Below are 22,500 nucleotides of genomic sequence, written 5' to 3'. Positions count from 1 at the left end.
TACTCTTGTGCAACAGAACTGTCAATATCATGGACTCTCTCAGGAAGACCTGAATAAATTTATTTCGGATTTTCTGCAGATTTGTGATACTGTGAAGGCCAATAGAGTGAATCCTGAGGTATACAGACTCATGGTCTTTCCATTTGCTGTGAGGGATAGAGCAAAACTGTGGTTAGATTCCCAACCCAAGGAGAGTCTGGATACTTGGGACAAGGTAGTCACTAGATTTCTGACTAAATTTTTTCCACCTCAAAAGCGTGGAGGTTCATACTTTCAGACAGAAAGAGGGTGAGACCCTTTATGAAGCTTGGGAGAGATTCAAGCTACTTACTAAGCAATGCCCTCCGGACATGTTCTCTAGATGGACTCAGCTGGATATCTTTTATGAGAGTTTATGTGAAATGTCCAAGATGCGCTTGGATAATTCTGCAGGTGGTTCTTTGCACATGAAGAAGACACCAGAGGAGACTATTGAGCTTATTGAGTTAGTTGCTAACAACCAATACTTATATTTCTCCAATAGGAATCTTTTGCACTCTGAGACCTCTCAGAAGAGAGGCGTGTTGGAAGTAGAAGCTGTTAATGCTATTCTTGCTCAGAACAAGCTTATGTCTCAGCAAATAAATCTACTTACTCAACAGTTGAGTGAAATGCAAGTTTCAGCTGTCAACACTCAGAATGCACCTCAAGAGGTCCCTTATGACATGACAGGTGATTTTGTGCACAATGATAATTATGATTATGCTCAATCCTCTTCTGAACAGGTCAACTACATGGGGAGTGGCCCTAGGGATCCCAACAATGATCCATACTCTAAGACCTACAATCAAGGGTGGAGAAATCATCCAAATTTTGGGTGGAGAGCCCAACCTCAGAGATCTCAGAATTTCAACAATAATTCTCAGGGCGGCTTCCAACAAAATAATCAAAATAACCGCCAATTTCAGTCTCATCCACAACAACCACCTCAGCAGGCAAATTCTCAACCCCAACAAGATTCTAATTGTGAGATGATGAGGAGTTTTATGCAGGAAACCAGGGCATCCATTAGAAACTTGGAGGTGCAAATGGGCCAATTGAGCAAGTAAATGCTTGAGAGGTCTTCAAATATATTTCCTGGTGATATAGTGGTGAACCCAAGAGAAGATTGCAAGGCTATTCAATTGAGAAGTGGAGCAAGATCAATGAGGAGCTAGTTGAAAAGGAAACTCCAGAGGAGAAGAAAGAAGAAGTAGAGCATGCCCCCCAAAGCGTGCAGACAACCCATTCCTAGACACTCTTGACACATATCGTACATTGCCAAAGGCTCCTGAATACAAGCCAAAAATGTCATATCCTCAGAGGCTTCAGAATGCTTCCAAGGACAAGCAATTTTTCAAATTTTTAGAAGTTTTCAAGAAGCTACAGATCAATATTTCTTTTGCAGAGGCTCTTGAGAAAATGCCTCTTTATACTAAATTTATGAAAGAATTATTGACTAACAAGAGGAATTGGAGGGAACAAGAAATAGTGGTGTTAATCAAGGAATGCAGTGCTATTATTCAACATAACATTCCTGAAAAGATGCAGGATCCAGGAAGCTTTATGATTCCTTGCAGCATTGAAGATGTCACCATTCAGAGAGCTTTATGTGATATTGGAGCTAGCATTAATCTCATGCCACTTTCAGTGATGAAAAAGCTTCAAATTGAGGAGGTAAAACCCACTCATATTTCTCTTTAACTTACTGATCTTTCTATTAAATTACCTGTGGGTGTTGTTGAGGATTTACTTGTGAAAGTAGGACTATTTATTTTTTCTGCTGATTTTGTTATATTAGACATGGAAGAGGATGTAAAATCTTATATTATTCTTGGTAGACCCTTTTTTAGCTATAGTTAGAGCTCTGATTGATGTGCAAAAGGGTGAATTAACCCTGAGGGTCAATGAAGAACAGGTGGTCCTTAATGTTTTTGAAGCTCTCAAGTATCCTAATGATTCTGAAGGGTGTATGAAAATAGATGTTATTGAACCACTTATTCAAGAAGTATTGAAAGCTGAGGTACTTGATGATGTTCTGGAGCCTAGTTCTGAGTATGAGTTAGTTGAAATTGATTATTCACCACCCCAAAAGGGAGAGATGAACACGCCTATAGTAGAGAAGGAAGACCCCAAGCTTAAGCTCAAACATTTGCCTCCTTCTCTGAAATATGTATTCTTGGGTGAAAATGATTCATATCCAGTGATTATTAGCTCTTCCCTGAAGCTTGCAGAGGAAGAGGCGCTTATTTCAGTGCTCAGGAGCCATAAAACAACTCTTGGATGGACTATTAGTGACTTAAAAGGGATTAGTCCAACCAAGTTTATGCACAAGATCCTCCTTGAAGATGATGCTAAACCTGTTATGCAACCACAAAGGAGACTCAATCCAACCATGAAAGAGGTGGTCCAAAAAGAGGTAATGAAATTATGGGAAGCATGTATTATTTACCCTATTTCTGATAGTTCTTGGGTAAGTTCTGTGTAGGTAGTTTCCAAGAAAGGAGGGGTGACAGTGATCAAGAATGAAAAGAATGAGCTTATTCCTACAAGAACAGTCATAGGTTGGAGAATGTGTATAGACTACAGGAGGCTCAACACTGCTACAAGGAAGGATCACTTCCCCCTGCCTTTCATTGATCAGATGCTTGAGAGGTTAGCTGATCATGCTTTTTATTGTTTTCTAGATGAATATTCTGGATATAATCAAATTGCAGTGGACCCTCAAGATCAAGAGAAGACAGCATTCACATGCCCCTTTGGAGTATTTGCTTACAGGAGAATGCCATTTGGACTTTGTAATGCTGTAGCAACTTTTCAGAGGTGTATGCTTTCAATTTTTTCTGATATGGTTGAAAAGTTCATTGAGGTATTTATGGATGATTTTTCTGTTTTTGGTAATTCTTTTGAATCTTGCCTTAAGCACTTATCTCTTGTCTTGAAACGGTGTCAAGAAGCAAACCTTGTTTTAAATTAGAAAAAATGTCATTTTATGGTTATAGAAGGAATTATTCTTGGACACCGGATTTCAAGTAAGGGGATTGAGGTTGATAGAGCAAAGGTGGAGGTAATTGAAAAATTACCACCACCAACTAATGTTAAGGCAGTCAGGAGTTTCTTGGGTCATGCAGAATTTTATAGAAGATTTGTAAAGAATTTTTCTAAAATTGCTAAACCATTAAGTAACCTGTTGGTTATTGATGTCCTTTTTGTCTTTGATTCTGAGTGCCTGCATGCTTTTGAAACTCTGAAAGCAAACCTCACCTCTGCTCCCATTATAGCTCCCCCTGACTGGGATTTACCATTTGAATTAATGTGTGATGCTAGTGGTTTTGCTATAGGAGCTGTTTTAGGACAAAGGCACGGTAAGCTTATACATGTCATTTACTATGCTAGCCGTGTGCTAAATGATGCTCAAAGGAATTACACAACTACATAAAAAGAATTATTAGCTATTGTGTATGCTATTGATAAGTTTAGGTCCAATTTAATTGGTTCTAAGGTTATTGTTTATACTGATCATGCTGCTTTGAAGTACCTTCTAACCAAACAGGACTCTAAACCAAGATTAATCTGATGAGTGTTACTCCTTTAAGAGTTTGATATTGAGATAAAAGACAGGAAGGGGTCAGAAAATCAAGTAGCTAACCATCTTTCCAGAATTGAGCCTGAAGCAGGAGTACTACCACCCACAGCTGTGACTGAAACATTTCTACATGAGCAACTGTTCCTCATTCAGCAGGCTCCGTGGTTTGCAGACATTGCAAATTATAAAGCCATGAATTTTATTCCAAAGGAGTACAGTAGGCAACAAGTAACGAAGCTATTAACTGATGTAAATTATTATATCTGGGAGGAACCATACCTTTTTAAAAGGTGTTCAGATGATATAATCCGAAAATGTGTTCCGGATGAGGAAAAACAGCAGGTTCTTTGGCACTTTCATGGTTCTGATTATAGAGGCCACTTTGGTGGTGAAAGGATAGCTACAAAGGTCCTTCAGAGTGGGTTTTACTGGCCGACTCTCTTCAAGGACCCAAGAGAATTTGTGAAGCACTATGACAGATGTGAAAAAGCCACGAACCTCCCTGCCAACCATGAAATGCCACAGCAGGGGATTCTTGAGGTTGAGTTGTTTGATATATGGGGTATTGATTTCATGGGACCTTTCCCATCCTCACATTCAAACAATTATATTCTAGTGGCAGTTGATTATGTATCCAAGTGGGTGGAAGCTGTGGCTCTACCCACCAATGATGCCAAAGTGGTGATGAACATTCTTCAGTGATATATTTTCAGCCGGTTTAGTGTCCCAAGGACACTCATTAGTGAAGGTGGAAGTCATTTCTGTAACAGGCAGTTGGACTCACTTCTGCAGAGATATGGAGTCCGTCATAAAGTGGCAACCCCCTATCACCCTCAGACAAGTGGACAGGTTGAAGTTTCCAACAAAGAACTTAAGAGGATTCTAGAGAAGACAGTCAGTGTTTCAAGAAAGGACTGGTCTAGGAAGCTTGATGATGCTCTCTGGGCATACCGGACAGCTTACAAGACTCCTATTGGCATGTCCCCTTATCAGTTGGTCTATGGCAAAGCCTGTCACTTGCTTGTGGAGCTGGAGCACAAAGCTTACTGGGCAATTAGGTATTTGAATCTTGATTCAGAAGCTGCAAGAATTAAGAGAATGCTTCAGTTGAATGGGCTTGATGAATTCAGATATTCAACCTATGAGAATGCCAAGCTCTATAAGGAGAAAACCAAGTTATTGCATGATAAGAAGATTGCCATCAGAGTCTTTGAGCCAGAACAGAGAGTGCTTCTGTATAATTCAAGGATCAAACTCTTTTCCTGGAAGTTGAAATCCCAGTGGTCAGGACCGTTTGTGGTTACCAGAGCTTCACCATATGGTCATGTGGAAATATAGGAAGAGAATTCTGACAAAAAATTTACAGTGAATGGCCAGAGGTTGAAACACTATCTTGGAGGCGAGATTGATCGCCAGAGGTCTGCTCATCTGCTAAATTAGCAGAACTGACCGTCAAGCTAGTGACGTAAAAGAAGCACTTGTCTGGAGGCAACCCGATGATTTCGTATCCTTAGTTATTTTTCTGTTGCGTTGATTATATTATTTGTTTGATTTTTATTGAGTTTCTACTGTTTTCCATTATTTTACTTGTGTTTCGATCATGCAAAAATTTTAAAACAGGAAGCAGACACTTAGAAAAAATTTTGAACACTCTGGAGGAGGTTGCTTCAGCCAGTTCCACGCTGAACTTAGGATTTTCCAAGTTCAGCGTGGCATGTGCGTGTAATTTGGAAGGAAGTCTCTGCCAGTTCCACTTTGAACTTGGGATTTTCCAAGTTCAGCGTGGTTAGAAGTGTGCAAAGAGGAATTCTTATTGCCAAGTCCACGCTGAACTTGGGATTTGCCAAGTTCAGCGTGGATGCATGCATACAAAGGGAGTTTGCGTTCGGGATGGTCCACACTGAACTTGGCTAATTCCAAGTTTAGCGTGAAAAAAAAAACAATAGAAAAATTTTTTTTAGCATTGTCTTTTATTTTCTGCTATTTTAATTTCTGTATTTCTTTCTCCTCCCTCTTTGTATTTCTTTATTTTGCTCGGGGACGAGCAATAGTTTTAAGTTTGGTGTTGCCGCTCCACTGTTCTATTTGATTTATCTTTATGGTACCTAAGACCACCCAACCGTCCAAGAAGAGAAAGGGAAAAGAACTAGCAACCGGTTCTCATGACGCAAGGCGCTTCAAATCTAAGTTAAATGAAGAACATTTTTTTGATATCAATGGCAAGAGGCCGGTTCTACCAGAAGTACAGTTTAAGCTCCAACCGGATGAATTTCCAGAAATTACACGTGAGATTCGGAGAAGAGGATGGGAAGTTCTGTGCAATCCACACCCACAGACGGGACAGTTGATAGTTCAAGAATTCTATGGGAACATGTGGATTACCTACAAGAATGTGTTTGGCATCAATGAAAGGGACCACAAAACCTTTCTAAGAGGAAGAGTTATTGACTTCAGCCCAAAGACCATCAGACAGACCCCCCAGATACCAGAGACTGAACAATCACTTCATTTCTATAGTAAGAGGATGCACAGAGATCAGCGGCTGGGACAAGTAATCGCCGACATTTGCATTCCAGGTGCACAGTGGAAAAACCAGTCAGAAGGGAAACCTGGCCATATCAGAGTAGGTGATTTTACACCTATGGCTAGAGGATGGCACCATTTCATTCGCCGGTCCATCATGCCCACGAGCAACTAGTCTGAGTGTACTACGGACCGAGTAGTCATGATTCACTATATTCTGTTGGGAAAGCCAGTGGAGGTGACAGACATTATTGCTGATCAATTTTACCACATCGTCACCAACACCAAGGACAATGCTAGATTGGGCTTCCCACATCTCATCTTCCGCCTCTGTGATGCTGCTAAAGTGAAGATAGAGAATGAATTCCCTATCTCAACCGAGAAGCCTATCACAAAGAAACAGCTGGAACTGACAAGGGAACATCGGAAGAACCCCAGAGAACAGGCTGAGGAAGGAGATGAAGAAGAGCTGCCTCAGGAACAAGATCAGCCACCACAGGAATATTGGCAGCAGCTTGCATCCTCCATGGAGCAGATGAGGGTCGCCAATGACAACCGCTGGCAGTAGTACATGGCATCTGTTGATGAGATGAGAGCCATACAGAGTAGCCGATGGGAGCATCTCTGTACATCCCTTGATGAGATTAGAGCGGATCAGCACTTTCAGCGGCAGGAGATTCAGCAGCTGAGGCAGGATTATAGCCATCTGAGAGGACCTTACGGAGCTCAGCCCGAGGAGAGAGATCCCCATCAGGGAGATTGAGGTGGCCCAGTTCCTTTTCATCCTCATTATCATTTTACTGTTATTTTTATGATTAGGTTCCTGTTTTCTGGTTATTTTGGTATTGCATGATCAGTGGTTATTTCAATTCCTAGGTTCTAGTTAACTTATTGCCTATTTTGTTATTTTATTTTCTTTTTTTTATGCTGAAAAAAAGGGGTGTCTCATGTATTTCTCACTGAGCTTGAAAATCAAAAGAAAAGAAAGAAGTGATGTAATGCATGAAAAGAGTGAGTTTATATCTAAGATTAATCATATTTACTTAAATGTGGTGGTGTTACTTGTAATTCTGAATGAATGACATGAACAGAGCATATTTGAATTTGAATCAAGGGATGTTGATGTATGAGGAAGAATAGGGATTTAGAGAATTATTATGACTTCTCTGAAATAAACAAAAATTTAATCCTTGAAGCAAAAGAGACAGCAAAATAAACATAAAAGCAAGGTCCAAGGCTCTGAGTATCAATGATTAGAGAGTCTGAAATAATCAAAAGCTCAAAGAGTTATTTTCCTAGTCATATGCTTGTGGTATTATTGTTTCAAGTAACCTTTGAGACAGAATATTTAGAGTTGTGACCAATTGCATTCATCAGAGTATGCCAAAGGCTTTGAGCACTACTGTCTGGAGGTAACTGAAACAAAAATCAGAATTTAAGGAGAGTTCCCCAGTCAAGTGCTTGTGGTGTTTTTGTGTCAAGTAAAGTTTGAGACAAAACATTTAAAGTCACGGCTAGGCTGAAGGTGAAAAGCACCAAAGAAAAGAGAATTAAAGTAAATTTTGTTGTGTTCAAGGATTAAACTGGAGTATAAAGATCAGAGAATTCATAATATGATCCGGATTCTAATTCCGAATGACACTGACATTCCTCTTATTCAAAGGAGAGTGAGATGCCAAAACTGTTCAGAGTTACAATGAATAAACCCCATTTTAAGAATAGACTTGAGCATGACTAAACTGTCACTTCTTATTTAAATTCACATCTTAATCATGCACTTATTTTGGTTGCTTGAGGACAAGCAACAATTCAAGTTTGGTGTTGTGATGCGTGAGCATCTTATCTATCTTTTCCTTGTGAATTTGCACTTGAATTGCTAAGTTTAATCAAAATTTAAATATCTTTTAGCTTCTATGGATGCTACTTTGAGTTGTGCACAATTCTATTTATTTCAGGTAGCATTCGGAGGGATTTGACGGAGTTTTGTAGAAGAAAATGGAGAAAGCAGATGATGCTGTCAATCATGACCTCTCTGCACTTAAACCGGAATAAATTGAGCTACAGAGGTTCAATTGACGTGATTCCAGCGGCATTGGAAATCTAACTTCCAGGACTTTCCAACGATATATAATAGTACACATTTCTTCTCCAGCAACCTCTGCATCCTCCACGTTGAACTTGGTTCCTGCCAAGTTCAGCGTGGATTTGAGAACTCCCAGGGAAGCACTCGCTGCCTTCTCCACGCTGAACTTGAAAAAAATCCAAGTTCAGCGTGGATTCAAAGGAACATGTTAAAGACCACGCTGCCTTCTCTACGTTAAACTTGGAAAAAGCCAAGTTCAGCGTGGAGCTTAATGAATCCAATGGTCCCCGTGCTCCTCAAGCCCTGCACGGATCAATCAAATTAATTTTGATTCAACTTTTATTTTATTTACAATTAGGAAAAGATATTATTTTAATTTTAGAAAATATATTTTACATTAATTAGGATTAGATATAAAAGGAAAAAGAATCAGCCCTTCGGGGTCTTCTCTTCTCTTCTATCTCATTCTGTACTTTACAGTTTACCTGAATCCTTATTTTCTCTCTGAACCATGAGCAACTAAACCTCCACTGTTAAGGTTAGGAGCTCTGTCTATTGTATGGATTGATACTATTATTTTTTTTATTTTAATTCATGTACTGATTTATAATTCAAGAATTGTTTTTATTCTTTATTTTATGAATTTGGGTAGAACGGAAGTATAACCCTTGTTCTAATTGCGTTCCTGTATAACTTGGAAAAGCTCTTTATTTGAACAATAACTTGAAATCAATTTCTCCTAAATTTCTAATTATCTGGACTTAACGGGATATGTGACATATAATCCTCTTATATTTGGGTAATTAGGATTTCTGTAGCATATAAACTAGAATTGAACTTCACCCTCTAATTGGAATTAAGTGACCAAAGAATTAGTAGTTGATGAATTTTAGAGGAGACTAAAAAGGTCTAAGAAATTAGGGTTTAGTCACATACAGTTTGCCATGAATTAAATCTTGCATAATTAAAATAGTTAGTAAAAAAAGTCAATCTGCAAAATAGATATCTCTAAAGCCTTAACTGTTTTCTCCATATATTATTCACATCAATTTACTGCTTGCTTTATTAATTCTCTGAATTGCTGTTTAATACTTTTGAACACTCAACACACTTTTCTGTTTGTATAACTAAGCTAATCACTCAATCATTGTTGCTTAGTCCATAAATCCTCGTAGGATCGACCCTCACTCACCTGAGGTATTATTCGGTACGACCTGGTGCACTTGCCAGTTAGTTTGTGGTTATAAATTCCGCACCAGTATACACAAGGATTTTTTTTAATTGTATTGCTAACTTATTAATAGTATTATAATTTTCGTTAGTATTCTCTATTTTTCATTACATAATTTTATATTTATATATTTAAAAATTATACTGAAAATTATTTATTTAGTTTTATTATAAATAATATTTTTAAATTTAAATAATTTATTAATTAATTTTTATTTATTATACTATATATTCAAAAAATTAGTGAAAAAATTAATATAATAAATAATATAACGATAAAACTTAATTCAAAAAAAATATTGTATACTTTTTTTAACACAAATGAGTCTCTAACTAATTTAATATTAAAATGATGTCATTTTGTCCGAATAAAAAAAGACAAATAAGTCTCTTTTATTTTAATATTTTTTGTTGATACTAAACATCCAACTTAACAAGTTAATGTGACACATCAATGACTTCAGTTAACGGATGACAGTAAAACTAACAAAAAGGTCACATTGTCTTATGAATAACAAGGGGTGAAGTAGCTCTTTTTTTTTTTTTTTCATAACCTGAAAAGTTGTGTTGTCTTTTGTAAAAATAAAGAGGAACTAAATTGATACTTCACTCTAAGATTGAAGAGTATAAAGAGAGACTTTTTTTTTTCTTCTTTTTCGTTGCTAATTATAACATTTATGTGGTAAAAAATTGGATTTTATAGTTTTAGCAGGATGATTCTTACTAATTTTTTACAGGTGCCATGATTTAGTATTGGTTTAAATTGACATATTTAAATAAAATAGAAATTTTTTTATCAAAACTAAAATATTTCTATTAAGTTTTAAATACGTTTGGATATATTGTTTAAGAAAAGTATTTTTATTTTAAAAAATTAATTATTTAGTTTTTTAAAAGTCAACAATATCTTGTTTTTAAAAAAGAAGCAAAATGATGAAATCGTAGTTTGGATCTAATTTTAGTGAAGAAAAGAAGATTGAAATTGAAGAAAAAGACTAAAAGAAAGGAGATTTGTCATATGAATAAATATAAATATAAAATTAAAATATTGCTATCTATTATTTATAACTATTAGAAAATTAATCTTACTAAAATCTAACTCAATATGATAAAAATAAATTAACTATCATTAGGAGGTAATTAGTACTGGTAGCTGTGGCCTCTAACCAAAATAAATTTTTCTGTCATTCTAACTAAAGTTATAAAAATGAATACTATCCAAAATTATTCAACAATAATTACTTATAGCTTGCTTTTGTGATTCATTGGATGTTAACTTAATATCATCTCTAGCATTCTCTCTCAAGTTAAAACTGGTTGAATTAGCTACAAGTTCAACAACATTATTATTATCCTCCCGCCCTTAAACTAAGACTTATTAAAAACTGTAACCTCTTATCATTCACATAATATCCTCCCTCAAGTGGGGCGTCTAAGTCAAGTCTGCCCAACTTAAAAAGTAAAGGTTCAAAACACTTGGTGATAATGCTTTAGTAAGCAAATCAGCCGTTTTTTAAGCTGATTTAGTAGGTAGCAGCTTTAGCATTCCTGTTTGAGATTTTTCCCAAAATATTAGACAATCTATTTCAATGTGCTTGGTTCTTTCATGAAAAACTAGAATAGCTGCAATGTACATCGTAGATTGATTGTCATAATAAAGATTAATTGGCTGAGGATGAAATACATGGCAGTTATTAAGAAGATAAAGAAGCCATTGGCCTTCCCAAATTGCTTGTGCCATGTCACGATATTCAACTTCTGAGAAAGAACATACCACAGTTGTTTACTTCTTACTCTTCCAAGACACTAATGAAGAACCTAAGAAAAAACAGTACCCAGTTATTGATCGACGAGTATCGGAACAAGTTGCCGAATCCAAATTAACATAACAAGTCAATTTGAGATTATTATTTGAAGAGAAGAAAAGACCCTTAGAAGGAGATTTCTTGATGTATCGAAGAACATGTAGTGCTACCATCTAATGGTCATCAGTTTCACATAAATTTCTTTCTTGCAACTCATCATACAAGAATGCTGTATTAATATCTAATTGGTGAAGTTTTCAGCTATGGACAATAACAAGAGTAAGAATAAGTTGTAAAGTGGTGATTTTTGTAACTGGACTGAATGTATTAATGTAATCATAGCCAACTCATTAATGAAAATCTTGAGCCACAAGATGTACTTTGTGGCATTCAACACTACCATCTGGATGAAATTTCACCTTAAAAATTTACTTGCATCCAATGAGGCACTTTTCAAGAGGCAAAGAAGTGATAGACGAAGACTTATTCTTTTTAAGAGCGAACAATTCTGTATTAATTGTATTTCTCCAGCATTGGTACCGCACAGGTTGTTCATAAGTCTTTGGTTCAGCTATTGTAGTTATTGCTAGGGAAAAGGCTCTATGGGCAGGGATAGCTTCCTATAATTCAATATATGAGATAGATCGTACATCTTGGAACATGATTGGTTACTAGAGCTTCCTATTCTAAGTAACATACAATGATAATCTTAAAGATAAGAAAATAGTTTGTGTACGAGTTGATCTTCTAAGATCCTGATAATGCATGAGAGATGAAAAATTTAATGGCATGTTATCATTTGAATGAGAATTAGATTATGCACTATGTTGTAGGCTAGTAGAAACTACAGGTGAATCAGTGAGTGAGGTAGCGTCCCTAGGTTCATGAAAAAAATAACTATTTGCATGAGATGTATGAAATGTATCTAAAGAATCATAAGTAAAAGGATTAAATTCATTAAAGTTAGAATCAACAATAAGTAGAGAAGAAACATTTATGGAATTTTTTGTCATGTCATCATGAAAGGATTTATAAGGAAAATAATATTCATAAAATTCAACATCTCAAGACAAAAATAATTTTTTTAGTGTAAATATCAAATAGAATATATCCTTTTGTGCCAGCTATATAGCCAAGAAAAATACTCTTTCTTGTTCGTTTATCAAATTTTCTCCTTCCATTAATTAAAGTTGAAGCAAATGGCAAGCATCCAAACACTTTAAGGTAACTAATGTCCGCATCCTTGCTAAATAATATAGCATAAGGAGTTTTGTTTTTTAAAATTTGAGTTAGAACTCTATTAATTAAATAAACAGCTAAATCAATAGCAAAATTCCAAAAAAGTTTTGGCAAGGATAATTGAAACATTAGTGCTCTTGCAATATGAAGAATATGTTAGTATTTTTTCTCAACAACACTATTTTGTTGAGATGTCTCAACACATGATGTTTGATGCACTATGTCCTGTGAATTATAAAAAATATCAAGTTTAAACTCAGAACCATTGTCAATTCGGATAATCTTTACTTGAGAATTAAAATGATTTTTCACATCTACAACAAAATTCTAAATCAAACTGCTGGCTTCTGACTTTAATTTCATGAAATAAATTCATATAAATCTAATTTTATTATCTACTACAGTTAAAAAATATTTATAATCTTGTAGAGAAATAAGTGACATTAACCCCCATATATCAATATGTATTAAATCAAAACTGTTTAAATTTGTTGTTTTCTCAAAAGTCTATGGTAACCATTTTTATTTGGCATAATGGCAAGAGTCACATGATTTAGAGCAAGTAAATATAGAAAATTATACACAAGGATATATTTGTTTGATTTTATTAAATTTGCTTTGTGGTACATGACCTAATCTACAATCTCATAAATTCTTAATAGAAAAATATGAAGTTTGTGTAACCAAATTTGCTGTCCTAAGATTAAAATAAAGTAAAATCTTATCTATGTTGTTAGTATGTTAACTCTAATAAAAAAAATTCATCATGTATAATCTATGCTTTACTCTAACTGTGCCAATCATCTTCAAAGATATCCAATTCTGTATCTCACAAATTTTGTCAGTAAAAATACATTTGCAATGCAGGCTTTTTGTAAGTTTAGAAATAGATGAAAGATTGAAGTTGAAACTTGGTATTTATAGCATATCTGTGAGATAGAATGTAGCTGAAAATACCATAGTTTCACTTATAGTTACAGTTGTGTGGGTTTTATCAGGTAATTTTACCAAACTTGGCCTAATATAAAAAAAGTTTTTACTGACAATAATTATGCAATATGAGAGTTTATGCAAAGTGTATAAATCTCTAAAGGTATACATCCACTTTCTACATTTTAATGATTGGCATCTCTCACACTTGCTTCTTGATAAGACTGTGCACACTTTTGTCGAAGAAAGATATGTAGTGTATCTCTCAAATTCTGATTGAATTAGTGAAGGTTGTGGTAGGCTTAGAGAAGGGGGTTGAATCTATGCCTTTCTTTTATGTTACTGAAATGACCCTTTAAAACATACTTTCAATTCTGATTCTGTTTGAACTTAGCAGCGAAAATTATGAGACAATTTATTTTTGTCTCATGAATATTAGAAAACAAAACATAGCAGAGAGAAGAAAAGTTAACACCAGCATATATCCTGGTTCGGTTTCCTTGTGCTATGAAACCTACATCCAGTCTCCTCTACAACAATGGAAGAATTTTCACTATAGTTAAAAGTATTACATACACCAATTTCACACTCAAGTTCTAACCTAACTTGACATTGACTATGCTAATACCTAACTCTTCACTCTTAGTGCTAACCCAACTAAGAAAGGGATACCCAACAGGTACAAGATACAAGACACTTAATCAACCTAAAAAAATCTGAAATAAACTCTAGGCTTTTCTCTCAAGTGTTTCACTCAGCCTTTTTTCACTCATGGCTTTTGCTTGAGCTCTCTCAATATGCCTTTTCTCACAAGAAATTACAGAAAGATAAACATAGAAAAGTACATTACAATCTGTAAAACATGAAGAAGATTTACTACATCAACAACCTCTTTGCTATGTGAAAAACTAGATTAGCAAGCCTTTGATTCAGTTCTTCATACTGGCAGAATGCACCTTTGACTAGGAAACACTGTCCAGTTAGATGAACTTCTTCAAAGATCTTTTCTTAGAACATACACCTCAAGAATACCGGTTTTCTCTCCTTCCCTTCTAAACGAGCAGCAAGCCTCTTTTATCTCCTTGCATGTTGCTGGGTTCACCTTCCTAGGTCAACATCTTGAGCCTTGAGCTTCACCAACCCAGCCGTTTACCTTTTTCCCAGTAATCTTCAAAGTAAAAACTTTCCTTCTGACTTCTCTATCTTGACCGAAAGCCATAAAGCAGCAACCACAAGAGTCTTCCAATGGTCAACCGAATCTGAGCCATTGAGAAGCTACTTGGTCCCCAAGAATCACTTGTGACCGTAGATACACAGCAGTGAAGAACATAAATCCTCTTTTCCATATAGCTCAAAATGGAGTGGCAGAGAGTTGAAGATGAAGAGAAGAAAGTGTGTTGCATGTATGAGGAAAAGGATTACCTTTAAACTTCTGATCTTTTCTTGATATGGCTTGAAATGGTTGATTAGACCTTACCCCTCTTTGCTTAACCTTCTCTTTCCTTCTTCTTTCATGACTAGCTTAGCGACTAAGCTCTCTTTCTTACTTTTTCTGAGTTCAGTGATTTGACTGAGACAGAGAAGAAAGGAACGTTGCTTTGGAAGCAATGAGAGAGAGTGAAGACTTCAATCTTGTATGAGAAGCTTGGTGGGATCAACTTGGATTGATGGACACGGGCTTGGATCAGGTTTGATTTGCTTGGTCCGTTGGTTCCTTTCTTTGTTTCTTTTGGGCTCCACTTGATTAACCAGTCCATTAGCCTTGATGTTTTTATTTTCATTCCAATTTGGGCTGCTTGATTGAATTTTGGCCTGCAACAATTGATAAATAATTAGTAACATATAATTATTAACACTCAACACTAATTATTTATTTTGCCCAAAAATAATGTTTGTCATCACTAATTAATTTAGTTAATTTCTTAACTCAACAATCTCCCCCTTGATGACAAAGATATTTGAACAATAACCAAAAGGAATTGATTTTTAGAAAAGTTAGAAAACTTCCCTTTGATTGATGTTTCTTGCTTTAGTGTTGCTCCCCCTTTCCTTTTCAAGATTAGCTCCTCCTTGATTTATGCTCTCCATTTTGTTCCTATTTTACATTGTACTTATAGAGAACACAAAAGATCTATACACGATGGTTAAGGGAGTTTAAACAAACAACCAAAAATCAGCCCAAGATAATCTATCAGCAGCAAAAATTTCAGCATGTGAAAGCAAGTTTTAATGCAGCAGTCAGACAGAAATCACAAAAATTAATAGTAGCTGCAGCAGTACCAATCAAATTCCTAGGACAAACCTAGGAAAAATTCACCAATCCCTATTGTCCAATTGCTATTACTCCCCCTTTTGTCATCAAGGGTGGATAATAAGCAAGATCAACAAAAACAACTTCTTAAATCTTGCAGGAAAGAGTTAGATCACAGTTCAAAGTACCAACTAAAATACTAAAAGTGCAGTAGTATTCAGAGTTATTACAGTCATCCAAGACAAGAAAATAGCTCAACAGTAGCAAGAGAGACAGAATTCATGAGACAAAAACTAGACAGCAGCAGCTTCATGTAGCAATCCTAGGCATCAGAACCGTTCTCCTCCGAATCGGCATCTTCTTCAACATCAGTGGGTGGATCTTCTTCCTGGTTAAGATTATCAATGAACTTCATAAATATAGCCCCTCTTTCCCTTGATTTTTGGAGGAAATTCTCATGTTTACTGGCAAGTTTCCTTTGCTCTTTGCTCATGACAATCATGTGATTGGATTGGGAGACAAACTTCTGAACAACGTCCTTGACCACATTCAGCAGAGCGGATTTCTTCCCAGTAGAGATGGATGTACCCTCAGTGGAAGGAGAAGGAGATTCCTCAGGAACAAAGTCATCATCTTCATCATCTAAGACCACCCTCTCAGATCGAGTAGGTCCTTTGGGCTGTTTCACTGCACCACCTCTCTTTAGATATGAATGTCTATTTTGATAATCCTCATTGGTCAAGTCAATACCAAAATACTCAAATATGCAAGTTAGAAACATGCCATAGGGTAGTGCTTTGTCTTTTTCACTCCTAACAGAATCAAACATGTATCTAACCATCAAATATGCAAATGAAATTTCTGTTTTGGTGAGAAGGGCATACAAAACAAGTATGTCTGTGTAAGAAACCCTTTGATATGAACTGCTGAGGCAGAATAATATGGTTGACAATGTGATGCAACTGAGCACATTCATATCCTAGGGCTTTGTAAGTGGGTGTGATGCCATCAATTAAAGAAACATGTTCACAAATGTGAGCCAATGCATCATTGTAAGAAATACCAACACCTTCATCCCACTTAACTGAAGTGTAAGCAAAAGGCCCAACATCAGTATACTTCAATGCATCACTGATTGTTTCATTGTTTAAAACTATGTCTCGGCCCTTTACATATGAGTGAGCAGTGCCTTCATGATATGTCATGTTGGCATAAAATTGTTTGACCAATAAGGGATAAACAGGCTTTTTGATGTCAAAAAGATGATTCTAGTCCAGAAAAATCAAGTCATCAACAAACGGAAAACTTTTTCTTTTCAAAGATGGAAAATCGGCTAGAAAAGATGGACACAGGGTACAATACTGGATAATCCCCTCATAAAAGTCATTATTCATGGCAGATTTGAATCTATAGGGGTTATAGTTCGAATGAGAGGTTAAAAAATGAGATTTATGATCAAAAGGGCCAATGTCTGGTTCTTTAACTATTTTAAGAGGAACTCGAGCTTTACCTCGTTGAGAACGCACAGGAGCCAACCTGGATTTAGGTTGTGAGGGCTCAGGAACTGGTTCCTCAGTCGCTGGATGTTTGCCTTTGGAAGAGCTTGGTTTTGAGGAGCCAGGTTTGGAAGGCGTTGCCTTTGGTGGTGGCGTCGGCTTGGCAGAGGCAAGGTATCTAGGAGTGTTCTTGGTTCATGCCATGGGACTATTCTTGGAGGAGAGGTAGGAGGAGAAGGTGAGGGTGTGAAGGTTCGGTCGTGAGAGCGAGTTGAAGGCTTTGTGGGAGGCTTGTAGATTTTTTCACGAGGAGGCCTTTTAGCAATGGTTTTCTTCCTTATTTGGTAAGATTCAGGCTTTTGAGGAAAGATAAGCAGTAAAGAGAGTGAAAGAAACCGATGAGTTGAGGAGAAGTTAATGGAGGGAAGAGAGGGAGTTTTGGTAACCGTACCCAAAAGCAGCTTTTCACAAACCATGCAACTGCATTATTTTTGAAAAGACTTGAAAAGACATGACCTCATAAAAGAAAGATTTTATTTTATTTTTAAAAGGAAGGAAATAAATTTTAAATTTCGAAAACCCTTTTAAGAAATTAAATCACACCGAAAATCTTTTTGGACCAGAAAACATTAAATGAAAGCCCTTTAAAAATTTAAACACACAAGCCAACAAAAAATATTAACCAAACAAAAATGTAACATTCATATTTGGGCCCAGAGATTGTTGGACTTAAGGAAACACATTGGACCACTCATGATCTGAATTTTGAGGTTGGCCCAGATCAATCTTCACTTGTAACAAGCCCAGAACACGTTGATTGAAGGGAACGTCCTTCATCTGCCCATAATTGTCTCATACCTTTTTATAAGACAAAATGCTCCAGCAAGCACATCAGCAATTAAACAAAGAATCATAACCCAACATTCCTAGACTAGTCCTAAGCATGCAGAATCTATCCTCAGGCAGTGGTTTAGTGAAAATGTCAGCCAATTGCTCTTCCGATTTAACAAATTGAATGCTAATATCCCCTTTTTGAACGTGTTCTCTTATTGAGTGAAATTTCACTTCAATATGCTTGGTTCTAGAGTACAAAACTGGGTTTTTAGAAATATTAATGGAACTCATGTTATCACACAACAAGGGAATATTTTCAGTATTTAACTTGTAATCGGCAAGCTGAGTTTTTAACCATAAAAGCTGAGAACAACAAGAAGAAGCAGCTATATACTCAGCCTCTGCAGTGGATAAAGCCACTGTTGGCTGCTTCTTACTTGACCACACATTCAAGGACTTTCCAAGGAAGCAACATAGGCCTGAAGTGCTCCTTCTATCAACTCTATCCCCGACAAAATCTGCATCACAATAACCAACTGCAGAAAAATCATCAATCTTAGGATACCAAAGACCAAAATTGGATCTGCCATGAACATATCTAATTATCCTCTTAACTGCAGAAAGATGTGACTCTTTTGCTTTGGATTGGAACCTAGAACACAATCCAACACTTTGCACAATATCGGGTCTAGAGGAAGTTAAGTACATAAGAGAACCAATCATTCCTCTATACCTAGTCTCATCAACATCTTTCTCAGTTTCTCCCTTATCTAATTTTGAATTAGGATGCATGGGAGTTCCCATGGGTTTGGAATTTTTCATACCAAATTTCTTAACTAATTCCTTGGCATACTGATGAGCGGATAATTTATACGCTTTTTAGCATTGTTTTTAGGTAGTTTTTAGTAGGATCTAGCTACTTTTTAGTATATTTTTATTAGTTTTCAAGAAAAATTCACATTTCTGGACTTTACTATGAGTTTGTATATTTTTCTATAATTTCAGGTATTTTCTAGCTAAATTTGAGGGACCTGAGCAAAAATCTGATTAAGAGGCTGAAAAAGGACTGCAGATGCTGTTAGATTCTGACCTCTCTGCACTCGAAATAAATTTTCTGGAGCTATTGAACTCCAATTGGCGCGCTCTCAATTGCGTTGGAAAGTAGATATCCAGAGCTTTCCAGCAATATATAATAGTCTATACTTTGCTCAAGTTTTGACGACGAAAACTGGCGTTAAAATGCCAACTTCCTGCCCTATTCTGAAGTTAAACGCCAGAAACATGTTACAAACCAGAGTTAAACGCCAAAAATAGGCTGCAACCTGGCGTTTAACTCCAAGAGAAGTCTCTACACATATAAAGATCAATGCTCAGCCCAAGCACACACCAAGTGGGCCCTGGAAGTAGATTTCTGCATCATTTACTTATCTCTGTAAACCCTAGTAACTAGTTTAGTATAAATAGGACTTTTTACTATTGTATTTTCATCTTCGGATCATCTTTGGATCATTTTAGATCTTCAGATCATTTTTAGATCTTGGTCATTCTGGTTCTCCCTCTGGGGTCGAAGCCAATGAACATCATTATCACTTATGTATTTTCTACGGTGGAGTTTCTACACCCCATAGATTAAGGTGTGGAGCTCTGCTGTTCTTCATGAATTAATGCAAAGTACTATTATTTTTCTATTCAACTCAAGCCTATTTCTTCTCTAAGATATTCATTTGCACACAAGAACATGATGAATGTGATGATTATGTGACACTCATCACCATTCTCACCTATGAGCGCGTGCCTGACAACCACTTCTGTTCTACATGCAAACAAGCTTGAATGTGTATCTCTTGGGTTTCTAATCTAAGATTAAAACCTTCGTGGTATAGGCTAGAATTATTGGCGGCCATTCTTGAGATCCGGAAAGTCTAAACCTTGTCTGTGATATTCCGAGTAGGATCTAGGATGGGATGACTGTGACGAGCTTCAAACTCGCGAGTGTTGGGCGTAGTGACAGACGCAAAAGGATCAATGGATCCTATTCCAACATGATCGAGAACCAACAGCTGATTAGCCGTGCGGTGATAGCGCATTCAGACCATTTTCACTGAGAGAACAGACGATAGCCATTGACAACGGTGATCCCCAACATACAGCTTGCCATGGAAAGGAATATGAACGATTGAATGAAAGCAGTAGGAAAGCAGAGATTCAGAAGGAGTAAAGCATCTCCATACGCTTATCTGAAATTCTCACTAATGAATTACATAAGTATCTCTATCTTATTTTATGTTCTAGTTATATTTTAATTATCAAAATCCCATAACCATTTGAATCTGCCTGACTGAGATTTACAAGATGACCATAGCTTGCTTCAAGCCGACAATCTCCGTGGGATCGACCCTTACTCACGTAAGGTTATTACTTGGACGACCCAGTGCACTTGCTGGTTAGTTGTGCGGAGTTGTGAAAAAGAGTTGAGATTACAATCGTGTGTACCAAGTTTTTGGCGCCGTTGCCGGAGATTGTTCGAGTTTGGACAACTGACGGTTCATCTTGTTGCTCAAATTAGGTTATTTTATTTTATTTTTTTTTAGCTTTTTATTTTCGAAAATTTTTCAAAAAAAAAATTTAATAAAATCATAAAACCAAAAAGAATTTTGTGTTTCTTGTTTGAGTCTTGTGTCAATTTTTAAGTTTGGTGTCAATTGCATCTTTTTAATTTCCTAAAAATTTTCGAAAATTCATGCATGTGTCCTTCATAATCTTCAAGTTGTTCTTGATGAATTTCTTTATTTGATCTTTGCATTTTCATGTTTTGTGTCTTTTCTTGTTTTTCATATGCATTTTCAATTTGTTAGTGTCTAAACATTGAAAATTTCTAAGTTTGGTGTCTTGCATGTGTGTCTTTTCTTAAAATTTTCAAAAATAAGTTCTTGATGTTCATCTTGATCTTCAAAGTGTTCTTGGTGTTCATCTTGACATTCAAGGTGTCTTGCATGCATTGTGTGTTTTGATTCATGATTCTCATGTTTTGAGTCTTTTCATTGTTTTTCTCTTTCATCATTAGAAATTCAAAAATCAAAAAAATATCTTTCCCTTTTTCTTCTCATAAAATTCGAATATTTGAGTTGACTTTTTCAAAAAATTTTAAAATCTAGTAGTTTCTTATGAGTCAAATCAAATTTTCAATTTAAAAATCTTATCTTTTCAAAACCTTTTCAAAAATCAAATCTTTCTCATTTTTTTATATTTTCGAAAACTTTTAAAAATGATTTTCAAAATATTTTTCTTAATTTCATTTCATAATTTCAAAATCTTTACTAACAATTAATGTGATTGATTCAAAAAATTTTAAAGTTTGTTACTTGCCTATTAAGAAAGGTTCAATCTTTAAATTTTAGAATCATATCTTTTTGTTTCTTGTTAGTCAAGTAATTAACTTTAATTTCAAAAATCAAATCTTTTTAAATTTCTTTTTCAAATCTTTTTCAAAAAAATTTTCAATCATATCTTTTTCAAAATCAATTTCAAAATCTTTTCTAACTTCTTATCTTTTCAAAATTGATTTTCAAATCTTTTTCAATTAACCACTTAACTTTTTGTTTGATTTTTTTTTAATTCTTATCTTTTTCAAAACTACCTAACTAATTTTCTCTCTAATTTTCGAAAACTCCTCACCCTTTTTCAAAATTCTTTTAATTAACTAATTACTTTAATTTTTAATTTAATTTTATTTTCCTTTTTAATTTTCGAATTATAACTACATTTTAAAATAAAAATAAAAATATTTTCCTTTCATTTTAAATTAAATTTGAAATTTCTCCCCCTCTCTCATCTCCTTCTATTTATTTATCTACTAACACTTCTCTCCCACCCAAAATTCGAACCCCATCTTCTTCTCTGTGTTCGAATTTTTCTCTTCTCCTCTCCTTCTTCTATTCTTCTCTTCTTATACTTACATAAGGAATCTCTATACTGTGACATAGAGGATTCCATATTTTCTTTTCTGTTCTCTTCTTTTTCATATGAGCAGGAACAAGGATAAGAATATTCTTGTTGAAGCTGATCCTGAACTTGAAAGGACTCTGAAGAGGAAGCTAAAGCACAACTCTCTGGAGAGGACCTGACAGAAATTCTCGAAAAAGAAGGAGACATGGCCGAACCCAATAACAATGGTGGAGATGCAAGGAAGATGCTTGGTGACTTTATTGCACCCTCTTCTAACTTTTATGGAAGAAGCATCTCAATACCTGCAATTGGAGCAAATAATTTTGAGCTTAAGCCTCAATTAGTTTCTCTAATGCAGCAGAACTGCAAGTTTCATGGACTTCCAATGGAAGATCCTCATCAGTTTTTAGATGAATTCTTGCAAATTTGTGATACTGTCAAGACCAATGGAGTTGATCTCGAGGTCTACAGGCTTATGCTTTTCCTTTTTGCTGTAAGAGACAGAGCTAGAATATGGTTGGATTCACAACCCAAGGATAGCCTGAACTCTTGGGATAAGC

The 22,500-nt window shown here is 35.7% G+C and overlaps 1 non-coding gene across 1 annotated transcript; it reads right to left on the bottom strand.

Annotated features, from left to right (window-relative positions):
• Positions 1-245: 245 nt before the first annotated feature.
• On the bottom strand, positions 246-351 carry LOC112780350 (small nucleolar RNA R71). Its single transcript, XR_003191193.1, has one exon. It is a non-coding gene; the product is annotated as a small nucleolar RNA R71 (small nucleolar RNA).
• Between the last annotated feature and the right edge of the window lie 22,149 nt (positions 352-22,500).

The sequence above is a fragment of the Arachis hypogaea genome, chromosome 19, assembly GCF_003086295.3.
Source record: "Arachis hypogaea cultivar Tifrunner chromosome 19, arahy.Tifrunner.gnm2.J5K5, whole genome shotgun sequence".
Lineage (NCBI taxonomy): Eukaryota > Viridiplantae > Streptophyta > Magnoliopsida > Fabales > Fabaceae > Arachis > Arachis hypogaea.
The sequence above is the reverse complement of the archived record's forward strand: the minus strand, read 5'-3'. Positions and strand labels throughout refer to the sequence as shown.